The following is a 6,000-nucleotide window of genomic DNA, read 5'->3' as shown; positions in this document are numbered from 1 at the left end:
AGGTGCCTTGTGGGGTTTGTTGAAGAGTTTGGCCTCTGAAAGGCAATGCGAAGTCGCTGATGGGTTTATTCATTTCTGTATTCAACAGCAGCTTGCCAGGTCATGCCTTGACCTGGCTGTCCTGGTGCTGCAGACACAAAGGCACCTGCAAGCCACTTCCAGGCCAGCTGGGAGTCAAGACAGGCAGGAAGTGGTCAAGGCAGACTCTCATCCCAAATTCAAATTGACATCTTGGGCTGGGTTCCCCCATGGCAGATTCTATGACAAGAATGTGCATGTCAGGGTACTTCAACGGTTGAGATGCCAAGCTTCCACGGCATGGGGAGTGGCTTTGATCCCTGGTCGGGGAACTGAGATCCCGCATGCCTCTGGGCACAGCCAAAATAAAAGAATGTGCACGCCATGCACCCTAGTGTTCATTGCAACGCTATTTACAATAGTCAAGACATGGAAGCAACCTAAATGTTCATCGACAGAGAAATGTATAAAGCAGATGTGCTGTGCTGTGCTTAGTCACTCAGTCATGTCCGACTCTTAGCAGCCTCATGGACTGTAGCCTGCCAGGCTCCTCTGTCCATGGGGATTCTCCAGGCAAGAATACTGGAGTGGGTTGCCATGCCCTCCTCTGGGGAATCTTCCCAACCCAGGGATCAAACCCAGGACTCCCCCATTGCAGGCAGATTCTTTACAGTCTGAGCCACCAGAGAGACCCAAAGAAGATGTAGTACATATAGATACACGTACGTTATATGTACATGTATCTATATGTACTTTATATACACGTATATACATATATAGTACATATATATAATGAAATATTGCTCAGCCATTAAAAAAATAACAAAATAATGCCATTTGCAGCAACAAATGCTGCAAATGGACAAATGGACGGATCTAGAGGGTATCATACCTAGTGAAGTAAGTCAGAGAAAGACAAATTTCATATGATATCACTCATATCTGGAATCTAAGTTTTAAAAAATGATACAAATGGACTTATTTATAAAACAGAAACCAACACAGATTTCGAAAACAGACTTCTGGTTACCAAAGGGGAAACATGAGGGGGAGGGAAAAATTAGCAGTTTGGGATTAACATACACACACTATTATATATAAAATAACCAACAGGGACCTACTGTATAGCGCAGGGAATTCTACTCAATATTCTATAATAACCTATATTGGAAAAGAATCTGAAGAAGAATGAATTATGTGTATGTATAACTGAATCACTTTACTGTACACCTTAACTAACACAACATTGTAAATCAACTATACTGCAATTTAAAAAAAAAGGGGGGGGGGGGCATGCCAATCACTTTCTTGAGGGCTGACCCCAGGAAGGACTCATAGGAAAATGGAAAAGTGACACAGAGAAGGGGAGGAGCCAATAGAGGGGGGTTAACAAGCCCCTCCCACCAGTGCCCTTCGGGAGACCACAAGGACCATACCTTCCTAAGGGAGAAGAGCTATGGTTTTAATCATCCAGGTCTCATCTGTCACTGCTGAGGATGCTCCTGGGGACACTCCTGGCCTGTCCCTCATACAGGCCAGGCCCGCTTCTGCTGCAGAGAAAGCCATCTGGAAGAGCTACAGGGTTGCAGTGCCAAGGGGATATGGACAGGGCACTGACTGTTTCTGCCAAAATCAACCTGTACCACTTCCAGAGCATTCTGTGGTCCCTTAACTCATCTGCATTTGACTTAGAGTGATGACCTCAAAATCTCCTCAGTTTTAACTTTTCCTCTGGCCTCCAAACCTTTATATCAACCAACCATCATCAAGATGTCTCCCTTTGGATGTCCTACAAGCCCCTCAAATCATCCGATCCTAAACTTAATTCATGTGACTCTCCATCCCCACCTGGAAACCTGCACCTCCAGTTTCCCTACTAAGATGAATGGAATCCCAGTCACCCAAGCCAGAAACCAACTCCCCCACCACCAACTGCCCACAACCAGCCCCTCAATCCTATCACTTCTTGGTCCTCTCCATCCCTCCCAGCCTGAGGATGCCTCACCCCTTTCACCCAGATCCCCACATTGGCGCCCTGGCTACCTTTCACAGCCCCATTGGGTCATCCTTAATGCAGCCCAGGCCAACTTTCCAAAACACAGATCTGGCTGGGTCTGTCCCAGATGGAAATCCTTGCTGCCTCCCCCACTGCCCTGAGGATGAAGTCAAACACCTCTGTGAGGTATAAAGGCTTTCACACCCCTCCTAGTCAGTCTCAAGTCCCACACCACCATGACTGCTACCCCAACTCATATGCTCCAACTATTCTAAATTATTCCTAATTCCCTTGACACATATCCATTCCTTTGCACTCACTAAACCAACTCTCTAAACTCAACATCCTTTGCTTTGTCCATCTGGGCTAATAATCCTTTCAGTCTCAGCTCAACTCTGCCTCCTCCAGAAAGCCCACCCTGGTTTCCCCCACAATCCCACTGCAACTTACACATCCTCCTTCAGAGCAAGAACATCATGAAACAGTGAAATCATCATTGTTAACCGCAGACCTGCTTCCCCCGTGAGCTCCTTGAGGGCAGGGAAATAAAATTTCATCTTTGTTTTCTCCAACTCTTAGCACGCAGACTGCTCTCAGAAAATCCCCCGTAAATATTGGTCTGCTGCTGCTGCTAAGTCGCTTCAGTCGTGTCTGACTCTGTGCGACCCCATAGACAGCAGCCCACCAGGCCCCGCCGTCCCTGGGATTCTCCAGGCTGGAACACTGGAGTGGGTTGCCATTTCCTCCTCCAATGCATGAAAGTGAAAAGTGAAAGTGAAGTCGCTCAGTTGTGTCTGACTCTTAGCAACCCCATGGACTGCAGGCTACCAGGCTCCTCCGTCCACGGGATTTTCCAGGCAAGAGTACTGGAGTGGGGTGCCATTGCCTTCTCCCAAACATTGGTCAGCCAATTAAATGACCAAGCTCAGGTGACATTGCTGAACAGAAACTGGACTCTCTCCCGCCCTTGTGTCAATCCAGATGACACAGACCTGTTAAGATGAAACAGCATAAAGTGGCCCTTCATCTCCCTACACAGGGCTGAACCTTGTCAGCAGGACCCAGACTTGTCACAGCAGTGGGGACAGGGTGCACTGAGCCAGCCACACTCTCTCAGTACCAGAGGCAGGATCAGACCAACAGACAGGCTTTGAACCTAGGCAGAGCAAGGAGTTTCTGTCCCACCAGACACTACAAACAGTCTTGGCTTCAGGGCCTCTGAGCTCTACCCACGTGGGCCAAATGGCCACTGAGCATTGGAGGATAGCTCTGCCTTCTGGTGGGTGACTCAGGACAAGTTACCTCCCCTCCCTGGGCCTCAATTTGCCCATCTGTAAAGTGGCAGCTTGAAACAGGTCCGCACACGCCATGTACCAAGCCCCTTCAGTCGTGGCTGACTCTTTGCAACCCCATGGACTGTAGCCCACCAGGCTCCTCTGTCCCCGGTATTCCCCAGGCAGGAATACTGGAGGGAGTTGCCATGCCCTTCTCCAGAGGATCTTCCTGACCCAGGGATCAAATCCATGTCTCCTGCGGCTCCTGCACTGCAGGTGGGTTCTTTACCGCTGAGCCACTGTGGGAGGCCTGAGGCAGGTCCATCCCAACTCAAAAACACTGTGATTTTGGGAATTCCCTGGTGGTCCAGTGGTCAGGATGTTGCACTTTAACTGCCGAGGGTACAAGTTCAATTCTTGGTCAGAGAACTAAGACCTCACACGCTGTCCGGCCAAAAAAAAAAAAAATTCAAAAAATATATATATACTATAATTTGGACTATCATCCCCTCAAGAAACAAGTCTGAGGGCCAAGAAAGGGACCACTGACATGATGTGGAAAGCACACAGAGTTCAGGGAGGGCTGCCCTCTGCCCAGCCTCTGCCCTTAGTCCCTGTGGCCCTAGGCGAGTCTCTTTGCCTTCCCCAGTTTCCTTATCTGTAAAAGAGAGGAAAGGCAGACACTCCCCAAGGTTGCTGAGAGGAGAAATGTCGTGAAGGATATAAAGTGTCTGCCACACCGCTAGACCCCTAGCTGATGCCATAATAGATGTGGTTCCCTTCCTCTGGTTCTAGAAGGCGCCTGTGGGTGTCGGGTGTCTCCCAGTTCAGCCTGCAGAGCCCAAGACCCGCTCACCTCCTTCCCTCCCTGCCTCGCCCCCAGTCCCATCTGTGGCTTCCCTCACCGCCAAGCTCAGCTCCTTGCCCACAGCTGGCAGAGGCCCCGAGTGGCCAGGTGAGCATGGTCAGCCACAGACATGACCACCCAAGAGCCCAGACCAGAGTGGCAGGGCCTGGATCCACACTGAGGTCCTGGGCCTCCAAGCCCAGTATGCCTGTCACAGAACAGCAGACCCCTGCATGACACAGGCTCACTGGCTCATTGCCCACCCATTATCTAGCCAACTTCCCTCTGTCCCCAGGTGACCCCAGCACATTCCTGTGGTTTGGGGTTTGCTAGCGGTGGCAACCAAAGTCTTGGCCCCCTCCCATCAGCAAATGGGGAGGGGTCTCCAGGGGCCAAATTCTTTTCCAAATGAGATTCTCGTGGTTTCCTCAGCTGAGGCGTCTGTGGAGCAGAGAACAAACAATGTGGAATTAAATTTCTCTGGAAAATAGGCCCCGCAAGTGAAGATCTAAGCATCTCCTTGGGCATGGGGCCGAATTCGCCTGGTGCCAGTCTGGACTCCCACTGCCTTCCAGGCCCCAGGGTTGAGCAACCCCAGCTCCGAAGGCCATGTGCCCCTGCCCCCACCAGCAGCCGCCCCACCCTGTATGACTTCAGAACTGTCACCAGAGAAGGGCTCTGGCTTCTGCTGGGTTCAGCTGGGGACCCCTGACCAGAGACAACTGGAAACCCCGAAACAGGAGCATCCTCCCCAGATAGGGCCACACCAGCTGTGTCTGCTGCCGGCACCACCACGGGGCGGAATTTTGGGATCAGGTTGCAAAGACAAGGGGAGGTGGTGAGACTGGCTGTCTCCCTGGGTCCCCAGGCCCCAACAGCATATTCTAGAGTGACAGTCCCCAAGAGTCACAAAGGAGAAATAAACAAAGAGGCAGAACGACCAGCTGACTTGCCCCAACCACCAGCCCATTACCATCTTGGATCCTGGCAGAAAGACCCTTGTACATGTGGTCTATCCAATGCAATGGGATATTATTCGGCCATAGAAAGGCGTGAAGTGCTGACTCCTGCAACCACATGGATGAACCTTGAAATCATTATGCTAATTGAAAGAAACCAGTCACAAGAGACCATGTAGTGTATGATTCCATTTATAACAAATATCCAAAATAGGTAAATCCATAGAGACAGAGGACAGTTTAGTGGTTGCCAGATCCTGGGGGAGGGAGGAATAGGGAGTAGCTGCTTAATCGGTCTGGAAGTTTCCTTTTGGGGTAATGAGAGTGTTCTGGAAATAGAGGGTGTGACTGCACAACATTGTGAATATATCAAATGTCATTCATGGTGTACTTTATATGTATTTTAACACACTAAAAGGAGACAAGAAAGGCCCTTGCCCTGGGTCCCCAGCTATAGAGCAGGCCTGCTCTGGCCACCCCGGGGGAAGGAGGAGTCAGAAGGTCCCAGTGATGTTCCCACCAGAACCACGGCCTCCCTTCTAGACCACACTTGGCACACTGAGGGCAATCGCATTTTCTTCCTAAACTGCCCTGAGATTTCTCCAGGTTCCCTTTCCCAAAGGCAAACCACACCCTGGGCCCCAGGGACAGGCAAGGGACAGCTGTTTGCAAGGGAGTTAATGGAATTTAGCTCATCCAGCCAAGGCTCCCCACCCCTCCTGGTGCTGGATGGAGCCAGGAATGACAAGAGAAGAGGGCTCAGACCCCAGACCAGGGGCTGGAACCCAGGGGCCAGCCCTCTAAGGACAGCTACCTGCTGGCACAGAATTCCAAGTCATCAGAGAATTACAAGTTTGACCCTGGCCTTCAAGGTCATTATGAAGGTATATATGTCAAGACAGATGG

Source organism: Bos javanicus, chromosome 19 (assembly GCF_032452875.1).
Source record: "Bos javanicus breed banteng chromosome 19, ARS-OSU_banteng_1.0, whole genome shotgun sequence".
Taxonomy (NCBI): domain Eukaryota; kingdom Metazoa; phylum Chordata; class Mammalia; order Artiodactyla; family Bovidae; genus Bos; species Bos javanicus.
Note: the sequence above shows the minus strand (reverse complement) of the source record.